General features: G+C 40.1%; 1 long non-coding RNA gene across 1 annotated transcript in view; it reads right to left on the reverse strand.

Moving 5' to 3' along the window:
* Positions 1-2,269: 2,269 nt before the first annotated feature.
* LOC105473989 (uncharacterized) overlaps positions 2,270-26,911 on the reverse strand; it is a 101,505-nt gene continuing 76,863 nt past the window's right edge. Inside the window, exons 2-3 of the long non-coding RNA XR_003016283.2 lie at positions 6,882-6,976; positions 2,270-2,362 (exon numbers count right to left, since the gene is read on the reverse strand). This is a non-coding gene — a long non-coding RNA (uncharacterized lncRNA). The remainder of the gene's footprint in view (positions 2,363-6,881; positions 6,977-26,911) is intronic.

Here is a 26,911-nt window from a genome sequence, read left to right on the forward strand (position 1 = left end):
CTTGGTCCTTTTAGCAGAGATAGGAGAATGTGAGTAGGTGGCCTTAGGATTTTCTTTCTTTGCCAATTTTACTTTTCAGGGTTTTTTAAAAATATAAATATAAGAAAAGATATTTATTTGCATCACTACTAACAGGTATTGTCCTCAGTTTTCACTGAGATACAATTCAAAATGTCAGCCAATGCTTAAAAAAAAAAAAGAAAAAGAAAAAGAAAGAAAAAGCTTTGAGAAGAGAAGCACTTCAGTCAACCCCCTCTCCTCTAATATGTTGAAACTCAGCTGGATGGTCGCATCCCTCACCTCATCCTGCATCATAGGGTAATTGCTGTGATCACCTGCGGAAGAGAGCAACATAAATGCAGGTGATTTAAAACCCAAGCAAACATCCACTTTAGAAAAGTTGGTCCTATATGTGTTCTACAATGCATAGGAGAGCATTTTTACCTGATAACTAAATGTTAGCAAATTCTGCACTAGAACTCTAGGGGTCTCTGAAACATCCTTATGTCGAACCTCTCAATAATATAATCATATGAGACATAGATATATACAATAATAGCATAATATATGTTATATAAATAACACAATAGAAACTTCTGTTAAACTTTTGTACTAGGTAAGAGTCATCTAAAACAGAAACATTGATCAAGCACTAATACAAATAATGTTAATATTTGTTTACATTCTTTGTGCACTTACCACGCACGTGCTAAGACTGTTTTAAGTACTTTATGTGTTTAACTCATTAACCTTAATGACCACCCCAGTAGCTATGTAATTTTCTCCATTATCTAGATGAGGAAATAAGGGCACAGAGAGTTTACATAAATATTTCAAGGTACTATACGAAGAAAACTATAAACTTCACAACTATAACAGCAAGCATTTAGAGTGTGTACTATGGGGAAACCATTGAGCTAAGCAGTTAACACGCATTATCTTTCTTAAACTTCAAAAAATAAAAAAGTCCCATGGGATAGGTACTGCTTTTAACCCTAATTTATAGAAATATAAAGAGCAAGTAGAGTCAATGATGCCCGGATACTAAGCTGTGTCACAACTCTCAAACTCAAAGAGGCCTACCACGAAGACAATATTTTGTCCTGACTCTTTCTATGGAATATTCCATTATTTGAAAAGGAAGAAAGACAGAAATGCCCATCTGCTGTGACCCTTCCTCCATGGCAGGGATTGGCTATTCTCCTTTACATCCATTATCTTGCTTAATGCTCCCAACGACCTGTTATGCAAGAATTAATACCCCATTGCACATATGACGAAATAGTTTGAGTAATGTTGTTCAAGATCCCATGGCTACCACGGGGTGGAAACAGCATTCAAACCCAACTTCTTCCAATACCAAAGCCCTAATGTGACTACTTCATGGCTTTCTCTCCAGGCTTTTGATCTAAAAGAATGCTGAGGATCCTGCAGCACTTCCTGTGAGCATAGGTTCCCTCTGTGTGCCTCAGGATGGAGGGATAGGAATGGAAGAGGATGGAGGAGGTGGAAGAGGGTTTTCCACACTTTATCCTCATCTCTCCCTTGCCGATTTAGTGGCGATTGCGTGAACTATAGCTAAACATGTGATGACATGACCTAAAGTAAACAGTGCATTGTGATGAACTCTAGCAAACCAAAATAAATGAAGTTTCATATATGTTAAATATGTGACAACTAGAACAATGTTTCTGTGATAGACCTTCTCACATGGCTCCCCAGAGTCCCTGCTTCCCGGCATTCACAGCCTCATGTGGTTCCCTCCCCTTGACTATGGGCTGAGCCTAGGAACTTGCTTCTAATGAATGTAAATATGAAATATGGCAAAAGTGATAGGATGTCACTTCTGGGATTAGATAAGAAAAGACTGTTCCTTGTGCCTTGGTAGCATTCTCTCTCCCTTGCCATCTGTTCACTGGCCTTGATAAAGCAAGATGTCATGTTGAAGAGTCCCATGTGACAAGGAACTGAGAGGGCCTCCAGCCAACAGCCAGCGAGGAATGAAGGCTCTCAGGCCAGCAGCCCACAGCGTCCTGAATTCTGCTAGTAACCATGTGAGTGAGCTTAAAAGCAGAGTTTCCCAATCGAGCCATTAGATGAGAACACAGTCCTGGCCAATGCCTTGATTGTGAGATGCCTGGAGACAGAGAACCCAGATAGGATATTCCCGGACTTCAACCCACAGAAACCATGAGATAATAAATATGTTTTAGTTTCAGTTGTTAAGTTGTAAGAAAATTAGTTATGAAGTAATAGAACTTACTTATGAAGTAATAGAGGACACATAACCTCCTTCTTCCATAAAAAGCTCTTCCAGAAAAGTATCTGCTGTCACTTTAAGTTTAGCCAGATGTATTTACATCTACAGAGAATGAAGAACACTGATGTCAGAAATCTCAAAGAACAGAGAAAGCCATCTTGTTTTGCTCACCTCATTATTGCTGGAGAAGTCTATAAGTGGTGGTTATAGTGAACAGAACCCTGAACTTAGAGTCAAAATACCTGTTTCTGCCATGAGCTCAATGTCAGTGAATCTCTCTGGGACTTGCATTGCTATTTGATAAAATGCAGTGAAGGTGCCTGCTGGAAATTACATCTGAAATTTTTTCCAGCATGATATACACAGAGAGTTTCCTCAACAGCACTAGGGTCCATTAAAAGTGTTACTATTCACTAACAAACAACTCCATTCGCTGTTTCACAAAAAACATCTCAGCTAGGAACTGTCACTACCTAATTAGTATGAAAGATTGGCCTTTCCCCCTTAAAATGGATTACAACCCAAAACAGAGATCTAATGAGCCATAGCATTGAGTTACCACCTTGCTAGGGTCCTACCTCAGGCCAACCTGATTCTAACAATGACCCAGCGAGAACTCTGGAAGTCAGAATGGATCTCTTCCCCACCCCAGCCTCCATGCCTGGAGACCATGCCTTCATCGGAGAGGTCAAACACTGGAAGTCAGAATGGATCTCTTCCCCACCCCAGCCTCCATCCCTGGAGACCATGCCTTCATCGGAGAGTTCATTTAACCCTCTGAGACACAAGAGTATGTACAAAAGATGTCCTCAGTTATAAGTTATATGCTATGCTACAAATCACATTTCCAGACCACATCAAGGCTGATGGAAAAAGAACTAACTCACTAGAAAACCATGTATAGCTAAGAAGTAAAATACCTAAAAAGCCATATGTTTTTTAACAGTCTTACATCAGCAGACACAAACAGGAGTCTTGTGGTGAATCACTGGCACTTTAATGATTTTGAGAAGTCTAACTGCAATTCTGAGTGACAGGAAACACCATCTGAGACAGTAGCCTTAAATGACAATATTCTTTTTAAAGTGGAAAATAATTTGGCAAAGATTTAGGGAGATCTATAAACTATTTGTAATCTATCTGGGAAGAATCTAATAAAAAGCTAAAATTAGTTCCTTATGATTTTCACAGGCTCACAACTGGAGAGCCATCCAATAATTCACCAGGAGGGAGTGGTAATTTGCTTTTGCTTCTATGCATGAACATATATGCCTTTTCAATGAAGAGACAGCTTGGCATGTGACTTCGAGGCTCACTATCTGTTAACCATGTCATTTATGTTATTTTGGTAGGAGTTGTTTCTATTGTCTTATTAAATCTAAATAGCTCTACAGTGGAAATAAAGACAACACACGCACAAGCACACATACACACAAACAAACAATGTCTACATTGTTTCTTAAGTGAACCATATCCTTTCATCTTTCAACTGTTTAGCAATTCTACAATGAATCTAATCAATATAGACAGCCAACACAAATAAGTCAGACATAACTGATTTTTTATGAAGTAGTCAGTATGTAAAGAGCCTTTACTGCTTGTTAGCATGAGTTCTGCAGATAATTCACTTCATTCTCCTTTTCCCTTTTGTGTCTAGAAGCAGCTCAAAACAGTAGCCAAAAGAAAAAGGTATGGCAAGTATGGTTTGGTTGGCAACCATTTATTTTGGAGACCATTAAAGAAATAATTTGGGCTGTGGTATTTTCCACACTACTGTTCCACAGCTCTGGCATGCATGTCTCCTCTAGTATATAAGTCTCTGATATTTAAAACCTTGGAATCAGTTGTTCCTGGTTCTGGAATCTTTGAGTGTTCATTTGTCAGTCTTTTCTTCCTTGAGGCATGAATGTTTCTTACATGTAATCACTCTCTCAGACACAAGCAAGTGGTTGCAGTATTAGGACAAATTCATGGGATCAAGACTGCCTGGAAATATGCTGAAGAGTCTGATCTTGTTCCAGAAATTAATGCTTTGTTGAAATTTAATACCACATATTTTACCAGTATATATTTAATGTGCAGCAGTGGAAAGGATTTGAAATAGCAAATTTTAATGCTAATCCATAAGGTGCTATTTCCAGACACTGCTTACGAGATCTTTTAAAATTTTCTTAAATTCCCATGACCATAAACACTACCAACAATAGTAGCAACATCCCTGAGAGCACCTTTGAATCTGCAAAACACTTCTCTATGGGTATAAAAGCCCCATGAGACAGACAGGACAAGACCAATTATTTCCAATCTGCAGATGAGGGAATGGAGCCCAGGAAGGGTAAAATAACTAGTTTACAGGTAGAAATGGAATTAGAATCCAGGCCCCTACAAAGCCAATTCAGCATGCTTTAGGACATAAGAAGACCAGGTTTAATTAAAAATATATAAGTAAAATAGCAACAATAATCATGTTGACATTTTTATCATAACCGGGAGAGACTAAAATAGAACATGGGTAACATTTGGAAGTAGCAATTGGGAGGAGGTACGGTTCATTTGGAAATATGAGTAGAGAATTTTCTATCTAAAAAAAGAACTGAGACTCATCTATGGACCTGTTGGTCCTCTCAATTTCCATTAGCTGCAAGGGCGCCAGATACCTGAGGTTCCAATAAGCACCTCTCAGCAAGACAGATGAGGCCAATGTCTTCATTGAAGAATGTCTTTAGCTTTTGTGATCCCAGTCCCTGATGTGTGTGCAGCTCTTTAAGACTGACTAAACATTGCTTACTGCACGATTGTATTCTGTTTTCCCCACAACCCTACAAACGGACCAGAGCAGATATCCCATTTCCTTCAGAGGACTCTAACTTACAAAAACACCTCATAGCTCATCTGTGCATGCAAAGGTTAGTACATCCTGGGTGGTGGGATTCGAATTTGGGATTGACAATGTCCTGTTTGAAATTGATCTCTCTATACCAAGCTCCATCTTATTAATGACTATTTCAAAGTCAGAGTCCAGTCAGCAGAGAGCAGAAAGGGTATAGTATAAAATTTTTTACTAGGTAAACAATGAAAACATTGGCTTCATCCATCTCAGTGAGAGATGCTTATTAGTAATCTCAGGTAGCTAGTATATTTGCAGCAAATGGAGACTGACAGGACCAACAGGCCCATAGATTAGTTTTAGTTCATTTTTCAGACAGAAAATCTCTACTTATATTTCCAAATCATCTCCTTGATACTCCTCATCTACTTAGAAAACTGAAAAGCCAGAAAGAGAGCGCTGAAGTATCAGAGAGGTAGCAGCTGCAGGAAACAGCTACCACCCCAAGGGCTGGGAGAAATAAAGATTAGAATTTAAATTTCTAGAATCTTGGAGGGGAGCCCTGCAGAAGAAACACAGACTCCTGAGAAAAAGGCATGGCTCATCAGGTGCTTTTATCCCTGAGGGGCAGATGAGGAGTGCTCTGCAATTGTTGCAAATGCTGCAAGCAGGACTCTCATGCTGCTCCAGGAAGGCTGTCTCACTTATGAACTGAAGAAGCACAACCAGGGTCATTTTCACAGGTACTAGAAGTATCCTGGAAGGAGCAGTCTCTCTTTATCTCCTCTAGCCTCTAAGACCCCCATCTAGTGTTCCCTATTAGCAGAGCATAACCAGGAGCCATCTAGCTAAACAGAAATATGGTTTGCACAGTCCTAGCCAAGCAACACTCAGTTGAGTGTAAAGGGGTAGATCTGGAGCTACTGTCCACACCCTTGGGTACTGAGCATCCGTGCATATCCTTCTATTATTTTAACTTCTGTACAGTGATAAAACCAACTTTGTGTTTCAGCCTAACAAGAGGCAACTATTCTTACTACAAATAAAGGCATTCTCATCCTCTTCCTTAAATGAGGAGACACAAGTCCAGAGAGACTTTGTATCCATCTGGGTACTATGTCAATTACTCCTCCAATTCAGCCAAAGTCCTTTCTGAATTGACTTGTAACCAAATACTAAGTTAGCCTCCAACAAAACTTGTATAAAACAGTGAAAGAAAGAAGAGGGAAGAAGATAACAGATAATACAAACAAAATAAGCAAAGAAACAACATGTATATTTCCTGTGACCCTAAGTGGACATGAGGCCATAATGGAATTTGTCACTTCCTTCTTTTATTATTCTTTCCAAGTTTCCTTTGCCCCTAACTGGGGCCTCAGCCAGCTGGGAGTATTTTCATGGTGGGTGATCTGAACCTTCTTGAAGGGTCTAAATATTCAGTGGTCCAGCCTCTTTATAGTTACTCTAGCTCTTCATTAACTTTTCACACTGGCTATGAAAGTACTAAGAGGCACCCCCAGAGAACTTCCTAGGTTCCAGACATATTATTTGTCCCCACTGTGAGTAACAATCCAACTTTCTCAGCGTCACTCACACTGGCTACTAGAGTAACCCCTTCTAGATTTGCTGGTTCAATGGTGTGAGTAGCCCAAACTGGCCAGATGGCAGTCTCTCATCTTCCAATTCAATGGAACACCTGTTGTGGGCCATCGAGGAAGCATTTACCCAAAACCAAATGGAAAGCAAAGAAAATGATGATTCAGTTATTAGTGAGATAAACTACTAAATACATACCCAAGATCCATGTCTTCTGGCCATGGGAGAGAGTTCCAATGAACTTCTGATCCCAAACACATAGAGACTCTTCCACTCAGGATGTTGTTTCCTAACTGACAAGGTAAGTCTAATTTTAGAGCATGATAATATCGATGGCACCATGGAACAAAACGCTTGTATGAAAGACATCGCTTCCTATATTCCTGTAGTTTGTTAAACTGATCCTAGAAAAAAAATCTTCTCCTAAGCTTACATTATCAAAGTAAAGATAGTTCCACTAGAGACAAAAGAACACAGAAGATCACTTTGTACTTTAAAAGAAACAGTAATCAAAGCAAATCTAAAACGACTGCATATTGTATGATTCCAACTCTATGACATTCTGGAAAAGGCAAAACTGTGGAGATAGTAAAAAGATCGCTGGCTGCCAGAAATTGGAGATAGAGAAGAATGAATAGGCAGAGCACAGAGGAATTTTAGGACAGTGAAATATGCTGCATGACACTATAATGGTGGATACGTATCATTATATATTTGTTTAAAACCTTAGAATGTAAAACACTAACACTAATGTAAACTATGGACTTTGGGTGACAATAAGGTGTTAATGTAGGTTCATCCATTGTAACAAATGTACCAATGTGATTCAGGGTGTTAATAGCAGGTGAGGCTGTGAGTGTGCAAGGGGTATATGCGAAATCTCTCTACTTCCCACAGAGTTTTAGTGTAAATGTAAAACAAAACAAAACAAAAACTGCTCTAAAAATAGTCTATTTTTTAACAAAGACATTAATCTGATTAAAGAAGAATCAATAATTATGCAAAAAGGAGACAACTTTGGATATACTATTCATTTTAAAGAAAGGGTAGAAAAGTAAGGTCAGATGGTAAAAGAGAACCAAGAGCATCAACAAATTTGAAAGAAATAAATGCAAACTGGTAATATGGCAAAAGCCCTGAAGATCTTTGGATCACTGCTTCACCCCCCCATTTTCCCCTTCAATTCATACCCCAGAACACACTAGCCACCTTCATCACTGTCCTTAGTGACCTGTAGCCCCTGCAGCTGAGATAGCCCCTTTGATCAATGCCATCCTGGTTCTTTGACTGCATTTTCAGGTAGCACTAATGAAGAGAGAGCATTCCTCAAAGCTGATAAAAGCTGGCATCATTTGCATGTGTGATTTAGATGTTTTGGGGTACATTTTTGTATTTAGACATTCATTGTATACTATTTCTTTGATCCTCAGTCCAAATGCTAGGTCCCTATAAATCTGCAGAGAGAGCAAGTCCTGGGAACAATACATTCAGAGAAAAATCACAAGGTATTTTCGGGGAGGGAAAAGTGAGTGAGATGGAGAGGGTATGTCGAAGGCTCTGCTCCCTCTGGGCTTCAGGGAAGATGCTCTGGATTCAGAATCTCCACTTCCATCCAATACTGGCTGCCAGAGCCCAGATGCTCCTCCCAGAGCCTCCCCATCACCCACACCCTTCCTTCTTACAGCAAGCCAGTGGCCATGAGGTCTTTTCCCCAATAAGATGATACAAAGCCAGGTAGCCAGTGGCTTACAGAGAGGTAACTTGGACAGTGGTGAAAAGACCATGCCTACATTTGAGAAAAACACCAAATGGCAGACATAAGAAGGACGGTCCCAGCCCTACATTAAATCACTACTGTGAACTTTCTAGCTCACTCACTTTCTTATCTCACACTCTTTCACCGGATTCTTGCCATAACATTTTGTAATGCCTGGGAAACAGTCGATTCTGACTAAATTTTTGTTGAAAGGTAGATAAATGGGTGGATGAGTCACTGTAATATGTCTCCCTGAGTGCAATCTCTTTTCTTTCTAATTCATCCTTCACAATATCAAGTAAATTATCTTTACGTATCTATCATGTCTATTTCACCCAGCAACACACTCCACCCCACAAACAAACAAAAGACCTTCAAAAGCTCCCCTTATTCCCCGAATATTAAATTAAATTCCTTAGCACAGAATTAAAATGTGATCCCTACACCACTTTCCACTACATCCCTCCACACTCCTTCACTCTCCTTAAGTTCCCGCCATGCCAGTCACTAACTAGTTTACCTTGGGAAGTTATTTACCTTTATGGGCCTCCATTTTCCAGTGCCTCCTACGTAGGGTTGACAGTACCGGCCACACATTTCCTCCTGCCCTTCCCTATCCCCACCCACCTCTGACCACTAGTCCACTTTCATAACTTTCATCATTTAGAAATAATTGTCGTCTTTTGAGGTGCTCTCATATAGTATTTTGTATATGTTTTACCTGTGATTTATTCTGCCTTACTTTATTGTTATCAGTTGTTGTTTCTTCTCTCTTCTACTAAACAGTGAGCTGTTTGAGGGTGTGGACTGGTTTTATTATAACTATTATATCTCCCACAACATTTGGCTTTTTGGCTTAAACACTGCAAACTCCCTTTAATGACTCGTCCAATGGATTCACTCTAAAAGAATAAGCAGTCTGTTAATTCAGGACGTGATTAGAGGGGAAGTGAGAAGCCAACATGTTTTCTCCCCTTCCCTGTCTACAAATTCTTTCACACTAAACTACTTTTAAAAAAATATGCCATCACAGAATCATTCCTGTAGCTTAAAACCTTGTCTTCTCAGAAGTAAAATGAATATCCTTCTTGGAAACGATAGCCCTCTTCTGGGGATCATACTTCTAAGTAAGAACACGTGTATCTGATCTTTTCTGAGAAGCAGATTTTCACAGAAGAGTGGAGAGCCTAGTGCTACTGAGACATGAAGCAGATTGAAAGACACAAAAATGAGAGCCTGGGAACACCAAGATAAACTCCAACCACTTCATAATCTTGCCCAAACTAATCCTGACTGGTGGTTCCCAAGTGCCTCCTAGGTGGTCCATAGACGGGTTTCTTGAGGAATTCATGTTTATAATATGACTATGTCTTTGTTTTTGTTTCTGGAATGAATTAATCATTTAGTTAGAATAGTAAATGAGGATCAGACGCTGCCTTTCAACAAATGCAGTTCCTTTTGTCTCATTAGTCCTTCAGAAAATGTTGGCACTGTAGAATGTGAGTAGGTGAAATGTGTCAATTACAAGGTCTTCTCTCCTGATAACATGACACAAAAGAAAGACAAGTATGGTATTCCTGTGATTATTCCTCCTGATTTTACACAGTTTCTCTCTAAGCGATCACATTACAACCATTGTCAATATTAGGTTATCAGTTCACTTGAGAATGTCATATTATTCCTGGTCTCCAAGTCATCTTCTGGAATATTCATTCCATAGAAGAGACTCCCCTTCATCTGTCCAGAAACATTTTCATCTCTCGAAGTTCAAGTAGAATGCCATTTCTCCATGGACGCCTTTTCTGATTCCTCCATATAAGGGTAGACAGCCACCTATGATCTCTTACTTATCTATTTTATAGCCAGTGAATTGAACTTGCACACTTATTTGTCTATCTTTGTTTTAGTTATGTATTACTGTGTAACATACCATCTCAAAACTTACTAGCTTAAAACAATAGCATTTTTTTAAAGTTTTCATAAATTTATGGGCCAACCAGGTTCAGCAGGGACATTCTTCTGCTAAGCGTTGTAGTAGTTGAGGTCATTCATGTAGCTGCATTCAGATGCTGAGAGCAAAACATCAACGAATGACATCTCATCGTCTAAGGCCTCTCTCCACATGCTGGTTAATCACTCAGTGATTGAGCTTGGGCTTCTTACAGCACAGCAGCTGCACAAGAGAAAAAAAGTGGGAGTTGCCAGTCTTCTTAAGGGCTAAGCCTAAAAGTTGGATAGTACCACGACCTTCACTTTTTATTGAACAAAGCAGGTCACAAAGCCGTCCAAGACTGGGACAAGGTAGTAAGAATGTACCTCTTGAAGGAGGAGCAGCCAAGTATTGATAAACCTCTTTAATCTACCACCATTCCCCACCAGACAGTGAGCCTTTCCAGGATAGAATACTACTGACATTTCTGAGACAATATTGGAAGAAATCAAACCTCTTTGGACATAGTCATCTTTGAGAAATTAGGAAGACCATTTAAAGATGTGTCAAATAGAATTTAAAATTAAAAGCAAGAAAAGAGGTCCCATAAACCACATTCTGAAGTTTCACAAAATTCTGGCTTCGACAGTGTTCAGGAAGAACAATAGGAGAGGGAGTAGCCACCCATGTCATCTGCTGTCTCTCCAGATGCCTAAGAAAACAAAGCTTCTTGTAGCAGAACTATTATGAAAACATGCACTTCTCAAAGCTCCTTCGAGCTCAAAAATCCTCCACGTTCCACCTCATTCCAAAGGTCCAACCAACATGAGATTAACCTGACATCAAGACTCAGGCCACTTGATACATTTAAATACATTTTCAGCAATAGTTTTATCTAATACACAATTACAAATGAATTAATAGGACCTAACCACTAGAATTTCAGGTGTTAGTTCTGAATATGAAATTGTGTACTTCATTTGTTAAAGGCAGGATTCATACAATGGAAGGAAAATAGAAGATTTAATAACTGGTTGCGTCATTTATCAGAAGAACTCATGTAGCCAGATTCATAACATAATAAGGAATTGATTCCTGGCTGTAATTTTGGGGGGAAATTTTGCTGGAGTTAAATTTGACAACATAAATAGCAAAAATGTTGAAATTTTTACATATCCTTTAACCTGTAAGTTCTCCTAAGAATTTGTCCTAGAGGAAATAGTCATAAATACTCACAAAGACATAATTATAAGATGTTTGCTGTAGCATTATTTGTAACAGTGAAAATACTTGTGACAAGCTATATTCAAGCAATATGAGATTATAAACTATAGCACATCTGTAAGAGGGGATTGTAGCTGGCCATCAAATTTATACTACAGAAATACATCTAATATGAAAAGGTAATTTATGATATAATATATAAAAAGCAAAACATGAAATAGTTACTGAGCATCAACATATATATATATATGAGAATCTGGAAAGCGATATGCCAGATAATTATAAGTGATTAACAGTGATTATCTCTGGGTAGTAAAATTTTATTATTTTTAATTATTTACATTCTACATAAGTAACATAGAGCTGTAAGAAATGTAAAATTGTGCACTTAGTTTTTTTTTTTTTTTTACTTGTACATTACCAACTTGTGGACTGTTTGGAAGGTTTTAGAATAGAGCAGTTTAATTCAGTCAAGTCAGGTGACTAGATCATGGAAACTGTTATTTACTAAGCTATTTCCTGAAATCAAAAAGTTCTTTGTTTAATGAAAAGTCATTGAAACATGCAATAAGTCAGACACACCATACTACACAAGAAATTGTGTTCTCTCATTGATATGATGTGACTTCAGAAGACACTGAATCTGAAATGTCTCTGAGATTTAGACTAAGGAATGGAACTGGAGTTATAGGCTGTAAATTCCATGAAAGTACAGATTTCATTGGTTCCATTAAATAAATATGCTTTGAATGGATGAATGATGAGATCACACGAACCATTAATCTCCTACAAGATAGTCCTGAAGATGGCTTCCTAGATGACCTGAGGTCTCATAATTATGTCCTCTGCTGTGGCTGCCGCAAACAGCCCACACCCCAGGAACTTCTGAGGACAGGTTTTAATAGGTATTTTTATATACATACCAAAAGAGAGCTGGAAAAGGTCTCAGTATATACTGAGGCCATGAGGAAGTTGAAACCAAGGAGAGTTAGGAGAGAAAGACAAAGGACAGAATTTTGAGGAATAAAGATAGGGATAAGCTTCACTGTATTCTCTGCCCACATGTCCATCTGATCTTCAGATGTGGGATTTCACAGCTTCTTACAGCCGACTGAACTTCACCCTAGGTTCAAAAGAGCACAAAATCAAGGCTCAAGAGATCCCTGCCTGGCCAGACAAAGGTCCTGCCTTGTGCCTGAGATCTAGACATCACATATTTATCCGATTGTCTCATATTTGACTTTTATTCTTAGTGTCTTATTCCTTACTCCAGGTTTTTTTAGACAAAGTTTTCTTGCTTTGTTTGAGCCAGAACTCTCAGTTCTGGAGTCCTGAATCCTGTCTATCTGAGACCCTCTGCTTCTCTGTACCTCTGCTGTTTGCCTATTGCCAACTCCCCATTACTCCATCCACCTATTCAAATTTCCTCTTATTGCTCATTGCCAGACTTTGTGAGATTGTTTGTGTTGGCAGTTTCTTCACAGTGGATTTTCTTGAGCTGTCTACCTTCTGTTGACCAAGCCTAGGGTCTGACAGGTAAAGGAAACATTTCCACAGCGACCCTCATTTATGCTTTCCTCTTCTGAAACATGAGTCATTTAACTCCTGTTATATGTATGGAACTGGAAAAAATTCTACGTTGGTTATTTACTGGCTCAGTGTTGAGTCATTCTTGATACTTTAAGTTTGGATGAACTGGATTCATGACTTCTCTCTTTTTTTTTTTTTTTTTTTTTTTTTTCCTTCACCCAAGTTCTTTTCCTTAGAAGGGAAAAGAAACACAGGTCTTCCTGGGCCCAGGTCTCCAATGCTTGCCAGGTGTTTGGCCAGTCCTCCTCTGAAACCTCGGTCTGTCCTTGCCTCTGGGATCTTTTTTCTTTTTTCTTTCTTTTTTTTTTTTTTTTTGAGACAGACAGACTCTCACTCTGTTGCCCAACTGGAGTGCAGTAGGGTGAACTCAGCTCACTGCAACCTCCGCCTCCCAGGTTCAAGCTGTTCTCATGCCTCGGCCTCCCGAGCAGCTGGGATTACAGGCACGCACCCCCACGTCCAGCTAATTTTTGTATTTTTAGTAGAGACGGGGTTTTGCCATGTTGGCCAGGCTGGTCTCAAACTCCTAGCCTCAAGCAATACACCCACCTCGGCCTCCCAAAGTGCTGGGATTACAGGCGTGCGCCACCGTGCTCAGACTGGATCTTCTTGATCCTACATGGATCTCAAGTCTAAAATCTTGGACTTATTTTTAGACATTTGCTGAAAGTACTTGTGATGCTTTCCAGTTGTGTTTGCTGTGACTGCCTTCAGGATGAAAGCACTCAGTTTTGGTTGAATCCATTGGATGTATATTCTAAATGTCTGTCCATGTAATATCTTTTTGCCTTTTTTCTCTCTATAAATTTTTCAGTTACCAAGGCCTGGACTTTCAAATGATTTCTCTTGCTCCTATCTATGACCAGACCAAAAAAAAAAGTTTTCACTAATAAAACAGCAGTATGTTCCCAGTGGATGTTCAGGAGCAAGACTGATGATAAATTCTTGACTTTCATCCTCGTGCTTTAAAACTCTTCTTCTTTCAAGTCTGCCTTTTTGCTTCTAGACAGTTCTCTAGATATACTATTCTTCCTCCTTCTCCTTTTTCTTCACATTAAAATTTTGAACAAAAACAACTCACCAGTCCACAGGTTGAGCTGTAGCACCAGTTAAAGACTGCACCCCCTCATGGCCATGAGGATTCCCAGCAGTGCAGCTGTCTTGACCCTCTCATGTCAATACATCAGTCAATCAGTCGTCCTTAAGAGAATATTGATAAAGTAACTATGTTTAGAGCTTTTTGGTCCAGTTTTGTTGGGATTTTTAAATAAATTGCATTCATTGGATATCCAATAGTAGCCCAAACACATAGGAACATAATCAGAAATATCACAGTTTCAAATTTCATAATTTGAAACATCACAAGAACTCAAAATAATCTGCCTTACTAATAATCTGCATTAAGGCTGATGGTATTCAATAAGAAGAGTAGAAAGTGCTTACCCAATGGGTTTAGAGCTGCCAACTTGGGTACAATAGAAATGATGTACACTTTTCAAAGCCACAAGTCAAAGATTTTACTTGCTGTTTTAGGGAATAGCTAATATACTATTTCATTTCACCTGTCTTGAGTTTTCTAAATGAATTAGACCCTAAGACAAAGGATGGTGGGCAGCTGGTAGACATCACACCCCCCCCCCCCACACACACACACACACTTTTTTAATTACGTTATAGAAATTTGTTCCCAGATTAGCAAAGCAATTATTCCATAGTACTTTATGCTTCTCTGTTTTTTCTGGATTATCAATTATAATTCAATCGGAGATATTTGTTTGGAGAAAAATATATATTTGCCCCATAAGTAAAAATCCCATGGTCAGTGCTGAAATGAACATGGCAGAATTTACGGCCTTCCTTATACCATCAGATTCCCTTTTCCTCTATCTCTGGGTGTAGCCTTTCAACCATTTTGATAAAGCCAATGTAAAGGTAAAATGGCAACAGAAGTTCTAGACCCACCTCCTCTCAGGCTTAAGACCCAGTGGAAAAGCTCAAACAGAAGTCCCAAAATTGAATTGTTTTCATCCTGATAGGTATGACTTTGGTTATGTGCCTGTAACAAATCCATCCTCCTAGCCAGTGGGATGGAATGTGCTGACTACTTTGGACCATGGATGCAAATGCTTTCAAGGCTGAAGTCTGGTGGCTATTTTTAAAAAAACAAGAGTTAATAGTTGTTGGCAAGCATGTGGAGAAGAAGGGACTCTTGTACACTTATGGTGGGAAGGTAATTGGTGCAGCCATTGTGGAGTTTCCTCAAAAAACTAAAAATAGAACTGCCATACAATGGATAGATATTTGAAGGGAAGGAAATCAGTAGCTTGAGGAGATATTTTTATTTCCATTTGCACTCTCATTAAGACCTTATTCATAATAGCCACAGCATGGAAACTAAGTGCCTATTGATGAATGAATGAATGAAGAAATTGTGGTTCATATATATAATGAAATATCATTCAGCCATAAAAAAGAAGGAAATTTGGCCATTTGCAGCAACATAGATGAACTTAGAGGACATTATGCTAAGTGAAATAAGCTAGAAATAGACAAATACTCTATGATCTCATTTGTATGCAGAATCTAAAAAAGTCAAACTCATAGAAACAGAGAGTAGAACAGAGGATGAGAGGTGAGAGAAATGGGGAGATGTTGATCCAAGGTTACACATTTTCAGCTACAAGATGAATAAGTTCTGGAGAGCTAATATAATATACAGCATGGGTGATGATGGATGTGCTACTTATTTTGACTGTGGCAATCATTATACACAATGTGTACATTTATCAAATCATCACATTGCACTACTTGGATATATCCAATCTTTACTTGTCAGTTAAATATTTTAAAATTTAAAAGCAGATATATGGATAAAAAAGACTGAAGTTCAGGATGACATCTGCTTCCCTGGGAATAAATAGTCAGAAGAAGGTTGAGGATTTTCTAGAGGAAAATTCAGGTAGGTACCAGATGGAACATAAACAGCATCTCACCAATAGGCAAGGCCTTGCCCTCAAAGAGTTCATGTTCTAGACGATAAAGAGACAATAAGCAAAATACTTAAATAAGATAAATGTCAGACAGTGTTCAGTACTCTAAAGAAAATAAATCATATGATGACAGACTAACAAGTATAATAAATGAGACAAGATGATTAGAAAAAGCCTATCCCAGGAGGTAAATTCTCCATATAAGATTATATTGAGGCAATTGAGGCTTTGGTTCATGTAATTCTTCAGTAAATACAAATTATTTCTTTTCAGGTTATTTAACACAAGTGTTTCTTAAGCATTGTTCAGTTTATTGGAGACGATTTATACAGATTTTCAACAGATGCTGGCAAATCTAAATATTTGTCCAGCTCTTAAGGTTGTTTGCTGAGGGAAGTATTTTGTATTTTTACATAATCGCATTTGTTTGTATGTGACCTGGGTTTGTTGCAACTAATTGTCTGATGATCTCAAATTTGTCTGCAGTTAGTACAGTGAGAACCCTTCTGTGGTCTTTTCCACTTTAATTCTTTTTTTCATCTGATGATTACCATTGTCTAAAGAATTACAAAAGGGACCACACTAAGAAAAGACCCGCATGGGAATTTTTTTTCAAAAACTAATTTGGACAGCTAATTTATTCGATTAAGTAAGTGCTCCCGCCTGAGCCGGAGGTAGCATCTTTGCAGACCACATCTATGAGCAGAGGGACACAACCACATTTTGTGGGAGATGCATTTCAGCATCAGCAGGCAGCTAAGTTTTCACAGGTCGTCCAAGGACTAAATGGACAATAGCTCACAAGTCTTTACACCTCAATTCCAGAGACAAGCTCTGTGCAATTACTCTTGTCTCACAGTTGTGGAGACTGAGGCACACACTGGCAAGAAAATTCCTTTAGGAACTACCATCAAGCAGGATCAGGAAAGAACTGGCCTCCGCCGAACACCGCATTCGGGTGAGCTTGTGTCCTAGCTATCAGGGTATCAGTCTGTCTAGGTCCCAGCTACATTCCCAGTAACTGGCAGAGTTTCTGGGACAAGGTAGGTACCTGCAATAGAAGGTGTTCTATTGTCACAGTAACAAATTACTACAAATTTGGCAGCTTAAAACATTTATTGTCTCGCACATTCTGTAAATCCAAGGTCCAGGTGTAATACATTGTGGCTCAGGGAGAGTCTTATAGACTGAAGTCAAGGTGTCGGCAGGACCGTGTTCCTTTTGGGAAACTGTGGGGAAGGACCCATTTTCAAGTTAACTCAGGCTGTTAATCAAATTCAGTTCCTTGTGACTGCAAGACCAAGGTCCCTGTTTGTTTTCTGGATGTAAACTGAGGACTAATGCAAAAGAGGCCATCTGGCTCATGACCTCCTTCATCTTGAAAGCCAGCATCGATGCACTGAGGCCCCTCTCATGCCTTGGCTCTCCTTTGCCTCTTCTGCTGTATTTCTCTCTGATGCTTCTCCCTTCCCTTTAAGGGTCCATGGGATTATATTGAATGATCCAGAATAATCTCCCTATTTTAAAGTAATCTGCAATGTCCCTTTGTCACATGATGCTAAAATATTCACAGGTTCCAGGGGTTATGGTGTGAATATCTTTGGAGCGGGCATTATTCTGTATGCTGCACTTAATTTTTTTTTCTTTTTACATTTTTATTTTATTTTAAGTTCTGGGATGCATGTGCAGAATGTGCAGGTTTGTTACATAGGTATACATGTGCCATGGTGGTTTGCAGCACCTGTCAACCTGTCATCTAGGTTTTAAGCTGTGCATGCATTAGGTATTTATCCTAATGCTCTCCTTCCCCTTGGTCCCCACGCCCTAACAGTCCCCAGTGTGATGTTCCCCTCCCTGTGTCCATGTGTTCTCATTGTTCAACTCCCACTTATGAGTGAGAACATGTGATGTTTGGTTTTCTGTTCCTGTGTTAGTTTCCTGAGAATGATGGTTTCCAGCTTCATCCATGTCCCTGCAAAGGACATGACCTCATTCTTTTATGGCTGCATAGTATTCCATGGTATATATGTGCCACAATAAATGAAGAATTAACACCTAACAGCAGATGCTAATAATATTGTCTAGGCCGAGCAGCAATATACCTGAAGACTGAATTTGATGCATTGGGTACTTGTGTAGACAGAAGAGGAAAGAAGAAAACATTATTGCACGCACATTCTGTACCAGGCCTAGACTCAAGTGTTTTCTTATGAAAGCTTTCTTTGAACACAGATTTTGTGAGCAAGCATGTCATCCCTAATGTTTAATGAGGACATTGAGACTCAAATGAATTACGTGACCTGTAGCAGAGCCTTCTAAATTGAAGTTTATGTAGTTTTCTATCACACACAGTCTCTTCATGCTTAGATCCGTGCATGTTATACCCATATGTATTAGGTACACAGACTCTGGAGCAAGAATGCTCGGGCTCAAATTCAGGTCTAGGACTTACCAACTGTATAACCTTGGGCTAAATGCTTAATATCTCTGTGCTTCTGTTTTCTCATTTGTAAAAACAAAAATGAAGATAATAATTGTACCAGGTTTATAGAGTTATTGTGAGGATTAAATGCATTAATATAAGCAAAGCTCTCAGAACATTGCTCTAGGAATATTAGTTATTACTATCTTACATGTTTGAGCAATTGGATTTCAACCACATTTGTTATCTTTCAATTGATAGTTTTTAACTATCTTCCCATGAATAGATTTTATCATCTCTGGATATATTTGTGTTTGCACTGCCACGTTTATTGTTAGTCTTTCTCCATCAGCCCTACTAAATGATAGAGGAAAGGAGGTGATAGTGGTAAGACAACACTTTTGAAATGATGACCATACCTAAATAATAGATGAGGAAGGATAAGTGTTGCAGGAGTCTGCCAGACACCAGAAGGTTTCTCCAGCATGGCATAAGAAGACACAAACCTGAGAGAGGTCAGGGGATCCCAGACAAGGTGGCTGGATGTAAGAAAATTACAGAGGTCAGAGTGGTGTCACTCTGCAGACACTAACCAGCCTCCAACCCCAGCACACTCACACAAGCACAGGCTGGCTGGGCTCCATTTGAAAAACAGAGAGCACAGCGCTACTCAGGAGCAGCGGGGTGGTGTCTACGGATGACTTCCTTTCAACAGCTGCAGATACTGCCCATGGATCATGAAGCAGGAGCGTGCTCATCCATTACAAAGTTTTATACCCCATTACCCTCTTTCTCTTCTCTCCCCCTCTCTTTCTACCCCTCTTCCTACTCCCTCCTCTTTTGGCACTAAGGTTATGAGAGCATCACTCTTCATAGCAAGGAAGACCACTGTCAAGGTCCCGAGGCCCAGGATGAGCATCCAGCACCACCTGAGCTGACCACTGCTCCCAGTCATTTCACAAGTGACACCAGAGACGACTTCTTTCTTGTCTTTACGTCAGAGAGGAAGAAATCATTACTAATCCAATATGAGTGCCAAGTAATCACCATCAACATGAAGCAGAAACATGTGTTCCCAGTGGAAATACATTACTGATCACTATAACCTAATGAACACCAGAACTGAACCCACATGAAGACATTTATTCTTTCACTCACAATGAGTGAGGTTTCACTATATTGAAGGAGCACTAAGAACGGCGCTTAAAGAAAGAAGTCATGCGAGGAAAGTGAAATCTTTTCATGCTGTCAGTAGTGTGTGAACATTCATTTGATCATTCCATTCTGTGATCTCTTCATAGCAACTGTTGGATCATATAGCCGTCCAGCAAACAAGTCTCTTCCATAAATTCTATTTCCCTCTCGGGCCATATGCCAAGAATAACAGATTGAACTTTAACTCCAAGTCTGAAAAGTTTCCTTTTACTGACTAGAGTTCAACCCCAGTCTATTATCCTAAACTAACTGATAAAGCAATCCTTTGATGCTGTCCTTTGAACAAGTTGTGTAAGCTAAAACTCAGTAAGAAAGAAAAAAGCAGCATATAAAGGAAGCTTTTGAGTTAGCAGCTATGCTAATTCTTAATTGCAGACACAGTACAAACATTTCACACCTTAGGGTTGCAATAACAAGACCCACAAAACTTCAAAAGTACAGGCGGATATTTCTGAGTTCATTCCTTCATCTCACACAAAAACCTAAGCGACCATATGTTACCTTATTTTTCCTGAGAGCTATGATTTATGTACATTCCATTTTCCCCTGAATCTGGAAGCAATTACCCCTGAATATGAATGTGAAGGCAATAGAGGAGGGAGGGTAGGAAGTGCCGTGTTCACACAGAACAGTGTTTACATCCCTGGCACTCTGAATATACTTCTAATATAGGGTGTGGCTATTTATGTTGCAACTATTTATTTAAATCTGCTTACTTGTTTATTGCTTCCATGAACCATATGCTAAATTACCAGCCAGGAAAATGTGTGTGAGCCCTTGGCAAAAGAGAGGCAGCAACAACACAACAACAACACAACAACAACAACAAAAAAAAAAAAAGAGGAAGAAATAGAAATATTTTGATAGACATTTATTTTAACAAAATTATTGAAATAATCACTCACTAGAGGAAAAACTCAGTACTTTGTCGGACTTCCTTCCACTTAGTTTAGTGTTGTTTGGGTTTGAATTGTATTAGGATGGGAAAGGGCCAAGGTAACCTTTTCATTGCCTGGAGCTTTTCAAGGAATTGATCTGTCCCTCCCACTCAGTTCCTAGAAAAGAGGGAGCCTCCAGTGTTAATCTTGGGTAAAAACCTTCAAGAATGGGTCCTGAGCCAGAGTACCGCCTGGCACATAGGAGGAGTTCAACTATGAAAGGATAGAAATTGCTATCCCTAGTACTCAGCACGTGCTTTACTCCTCAGAAAGCATCAATATTCAATAATCAATGTTCATTGACCTATGACAGGGTGGTGGCAAAGCTCTTCTCCTAGAAAGCCAGGTGAACAACTAAAAAATAAAAGTATTTGCAGATAAATATATCAGGTTACATATACACACACACACACACACACACGCACATACACTCCACAACATGCCTTATAACCAGATTCTTCTGAAGTCACATAGCCGCAGCCTGCTGTTTTTCTTTATACCAGTAAGTTATTTTATTTTCTCCTCCATGTGTTTTGTTTGATTACATTTGGTGTATCTAATGACTTGACCAGATTGGAGAATGATAACTGTGGGCTTGCATGGTTGAAGATGCCTGCAAGCCAGGCACAGTGGCATGTACCTGTAACCCCAGCTATTCTGGAGGCTGGGACAGGAGGATCCTTTGAGCACAGAATTTTGAGATCTGCCTGGGCAACACAGCAAGACTCCATCTCAAGAAACTTTTTAAAAGATGCCAGGAAGTTGAACTAGCTATGTTCCCTGAGGTGGCCCATGAATTGGGGTAAGGGTTAGGAAAGAATCCAGGGGCAGCAATGGTTAAGTAGAGGGAACATCCTGGCCAAACAGTGACAAGCAGCAGCTGTAAATATTGCAAACAGCTATCACAGGGGAGGTCAGGGAGGGATTGTGGTCTTTCCTGATGGGCCATGGAGCTTGAAAACAGGGACTTGGGAGCAGGCACTATTTAGTCGCTCTGAAAAATGGCCAAGGTGTCTGAGATTAAAGAGTGACAGATCTGGGCTCAAATATGCATAAAGTGGACAAAATACACGCAAGACAAATTCTGCTGTCAAGAACCTGCTGGGCTCCTGTCTTGGGGGGCCTAACAGCACAGCTAGGTTGACAAGGCAGGAATTTAGGCACAAGAGAATTGATAGCCATCCACTAAAACTAGAGTCTGTGGTGGGGACTCCATGCCATGAACAGGGCAGAAACCCAAGTCAGAACAAAACTGATGCTGGTAGATGCCTTCCGTTCAAGCTCCCTCACCTCCCGATTACAGCCTGCAATGAGACTGACCAGAGGTGGAGATGTAGGTGCCTCGGCACATCTTCATTGATTTGCTTCTTCATTTAGAAAACATCCTGTGGCTGCCACCTCTGTGCCAGGCACCAAGAACTAGTGGAGATGACGATGGCATAGCCCAGCAGAGAAAGGGAAGAGGGAGCACATTTCAAGCCCTAGGTGTGCTGCAAGGAAGCCCAGCAGGGAAGGGAGGCCTTCAAAAGATTGATCTAAGAGAAGTGGAGAAAAGGAAGACAGGAAAACTAAAACATTTCAAGTTACACTATGTTTTCTTCATAACTTAGGTTTTTCTTTACACATGATATTCAGTGACTTGATCTTTAATTAGAGTGAACTTACAACTTGCAGTAAGTTGTCCTTTCACTATGCTGTGTTTATATTAAACTCTAGAGACCATTATGAAGGGTGAAACTAACACAGCCAAAACAATGCATGTGGTTTTGATCCCCAAACCTGTTTCTCTTCACCTCCCCGTTTCTGTAATGATGCCAATTATTCGCTATTTGGAAAAAACGAAAACCTGGGAGTCATCCTTGTTTTCTCTCTTGGTCTCATCACTTCTGCTCCCAACAACCAAACCATTGGCACACTCTTCCATTCAAAGGCTACTTCCAAAATATATCCTGAAATCATTCACTTCTCTCCATCTGTGTGCCACCTCCTAGCCCAGGACGCCCATCTCTTACCTGTACCATCTCAACAGCTTCCTAGCTTATCTCCCTGCTCTCATGGCTGCCGCTCCCTAAATCCACTGTCTGCCAGAGTAGTCACTTCATTACCTGCCTAAAGGCAGCCCAGTCATTGGTGTCCTGCCCCATTGCAAGACCTGGCTTGGACCTACCTATTCCTGTGTTCTGGTGCCTAATGCCTGTCACACCATGCCTCTCCCTGCTTATCCACTATATCCCAGCCTCACACTGCCTGCTTCTTTTCCCTTACTTACCAACCCATTCCCATCTCAGGGTATATGTACCTTCGGATTACTCTGCCTAGAATGTTCATGTCCAGTCTTTGCATGGTTGGCTTCTTCACATGGGTCAACTTGGATTTCCTCTCCTTAAAGAGGTTTTGTTCCAACCCAGGCAAGGTGGCTCATGTGTGTAATCCCAGCACTTTGGGAGGCTGAGGCAGGCAGATCACCTGAGGTAGGGAGTTCAGGACCAGCCTGACCAACATGGAGAAACCCGGTCTCTACTAAACATACAAAAATTAGCCGGGTGTGGTAGTGCATGTCTGTACTCCCAGCTACTCAGGAGGCTGAGGCAGGAGAATCAGCTGATCATGAAGGTGGAGGTTGTGGTGAGCTGAGATCGCGCCATTGCACTCCAGCCTGGGCAACAAAAGCCAAACTGCGTCTCAAAAACAAAACAAAACAAACAAACAAAAAAGGAGGTTTTGTTCTTTTAATGTTAAATCTTAAAGTATGATCATAAAAACAACCCTTTTGTTACTGAATTTTAAAATCTTCCTCTATTGTTGTATATATCATTCTGAAGATGGTGTCCATTTTCTCCAGTTAAAAATAAACATAAAGAACAGTGGGCTTGCTGAAATCTTTCACCTTAGAAACTGCTCAGTTCAGTGGCCAAAATGAAGGCGTTTTGACCACAACTGTCTTTAGCAGATTAATTTTGCAAATCTCCCTCTGCTGGAGTTCCTGTGGTGGGTGAGGTCACTGGGAGCTCTGCTGGGTTCCAGTAGAACCTATCTGGTAGACGTAGCCATTTATTTTTTAAACAACAGACATCTGAAGCACCATGTCCGGGCAAAATCGAGTCCTCGAATTTGACTTTGCCAGTTACTGCATGTTGAACTATGGATCACAATTTTCTGATTAGTATGTGATAGCAAATTTAACATTTCAATTTCAATGCTTAGAGAAAATCACAGACGTGGACATACTATTCCTACCATCAGAGCCACAGAACAGAGATAGAGGTTCAATTCAATGGTACTGTTAAAGGTCTTTAGTAAAGAGTATTTCACTCCTCTTGGTGATAATTCCTGCCTCCTTAGAGAAAATGAACCTCTGGCTAACAAACCTAAAACTTGAGTGTCCAAGATAAGAATAAGCACTCTTTACTGGGCCAGAAATCACTTTAAGTGCTTCACATTCATCATGTCTAACTGTCACATTATGAAAAGGTCTGCCTCATTTTTTATACAAGGAAACTGAGGCTGAAGGACCACCCAGTGAGTTGGGGGATAAGCCTGTATTCAAATTCTGGTTCATGCAGCTTTAAGTCCCTGACTAGTCCTGCTGCCACCATCGGCCCCCAATCTCTTCGACTAACTAAGCTAGGACTGAGGCTAACCTAACACCGCTAGAGAATAAAATGAGTCTTGTAATACGAAGGAAGTGAAACAGAAAACAGCATAAAAAGAGAAAGGGCAGAGATGGTAATAAAGGAGAAAATTGGCACAAACCCTTATTCTTCGAAGTGGAGAGAGTTTATTGGATTTCTAGCAAAATCCACTTTATCTTCTCAATTCAATCAGATTGATAAACCCTCTGAAGATTTATACCATGCTGTCATTGTTTTTCTGACCCATCTGGTGACTGTGATCATGTTCAAACATTAAATGAGAGGAAAATAAATGTGCATTCTTTCTGGAATGACAGACACATATGTTCTCAGCCTGACAAGTCAGATTCAGCTGAAGAAGACACACACCAAAAAATGGATTTGCTTAAATGGGAAAAGGCTCCAATCAGTTCGCAAGCAGCTGCTTTATTTTGAGCAAAGCTGCATGTAATACTAGATGGGATTAAACCTCTCTTTTTCTGATGAGGAGCCGGCCAAATGTTTCCTAGTTTCTAAGTATGTACCCTGGTTAGATCCCGAAGAGGAACTAAAAGGATTTTCCAAGATATCGTCTGTTGAAGATGTCATTAAAGATTCTCCCTCACTAGACCTTTAGTAATTGGAGAAAAATGTCTCTAGGTGAATTGTCTGAGAATAAATCATTTTGATCTCCAGAGCACTTTAGTCTTTATTTAAGCACTCTGAGGCTTCGGTGAAATTCTTTTCCTTTTTTTTTTTTTTTCAGTCAGGTGCTAATATTTATTGTGGCTTTTAATGGTATGCCAAAAAAGATTCCCCCCACCATGTGTGTGTGCATGTGTGTGTGTGCGTGCACGCATGTGTGTCTGTCTGAATGAAGATACTGATTAGCTGGTGGTAAAGGCTCTCTTTTCCGTAAGAGAATCACAAGAATATTTTGTTTTTAAAGAGCATTGATTCCTTAGGCACAAAAATGATTTTTCAGGAGGTAGACTAATAATTTCATGTAATCATTTAAGGGACACACAGCCTTTTGTGCCCACTTTACTAATACAAAGAGAGGCCAGAGAGGTATGACATGACTTTACTGGATGGTAAATTCCAGGCCGTAGAGACTAAGCCAGACCACCAGCCAGCAAGTTCTTACAAACTACGTTTTCTTCCTTAGGTATGTTTTACAACTTTTCAAAAGACTGCTCTATGTTTTTCCCATTTTTAGCATATCCTACTAGAAATGACTGTGTTAGTCCATTTTGCATTGCTATACAGGAATACCTGAAGCTGAGTGATTTATAAAGAAATGAGGTTTATACAGAAAGTAATCCCAGCACTTTGGGATGCCAAGGCGGGCAGATCACTTGAAGTGAGGAGTTCAAGACTAGTTTGGTCAACCTAGCAAAACCTCATCTCTATTAAAAATACAAAAATTAGTGGAGCATCAGGATGCAAGCTTATAATTCCAGCCACTCAGGAGGCTGAGGCAGGAGAATCGCTTGAACCCAGGAGGTGGAGGTTGCAGTTAGCTGAGATCTTGCCACTGCACCCTAGACTGGGCAACAGAGCAAGACTCTGTCAAAAAAAAAAAAAAAGAAGTGAGGTTTATTTTAGCTCATGGTTCTGCAGGCTGTACAGCAAGCATCGTGCCAGCATCTGCTACTGATGAGGCCTCAGGAGGCTTACAATCAAGGGGGAAGACAAAGGGGAACCTGCATGTCATGTGGTGAGAGAGGGAGCGAGAGAGAGAGGAAGAAATGCCAGACTTTTTTACACAACCAGCTTTCACATGAACTAGGAGTGAGAACTCACTCCATCACCAAGGGGATGGTGCTGAGCCATTCATGAGGGATCCACCTCCATGACTCAAACACCTCCCACCACGCCCCACCTCCAACACCAGGGATTACAATTAGACACCAGATTTGGAGGTATATTAGTCCATTTTCATGCTGCTGATAAAGCCATACTTGAGACTGGGTAATCTATAAAGAAAAAGAGGTTTAATGGACTCACAGTTCCACATGGCTGGGGAGGCCTCTCAGTCATGGTGGAAGGCGAAAGGCATTTCTTACATGGCAGCAGGGAGGAGAGAATGAGAGCCAAGTTAAAGGCGAAACCCCTTATAGAACCATCAGATCTTGTGAGACTTAGTCATTACCATGAGAACAGTATGGGAGAAATCACCCTCCATGATTCAATTATCTCCCACCAGGTCTCTCCCACAATATGTGGGAATTATGGGAGTTACAATTCAAGATGAGATTTGGGTGGGGACACAGCCAGACCATATCAGGAGGGGACAAATATCCAAACCATATCAATGACCAAGTGTTTAATTTTATATTTGTCTTCAATTCCACAGGATAAAATTCAGTTTCCTCTCGTGATCTCCTTTTTTGATTTCTGAAGTTTTCTGAAACTTCTGTGAATAAAACATGCTGTGTCAGTGAGGAGGCAGGTGGGTGCTACAGTATGCATCAGAGGCAGGTGCTACTTTGGGAGGACTCAGGAGGCAGGGATGTCCCTTGGTCTTTCCTTGTCACCATCCTTTCTGT

Source organism: Macaca nemestrina, chromosome 11, assembly GCF_043159975.1.
Source record: "Macaca nemestrina isolate mMacNem1 chromosome 11, mMacNem.hap1, whole genome shotgun sequence".
In the NCBI taxonomy this organism is placed as follows: domain Eukaryota; kingdom Metazoa; phylum Chordata; class Mammalia; order Primates; family Cercopithecidae; genus Macaca; species Macaca nemestrina.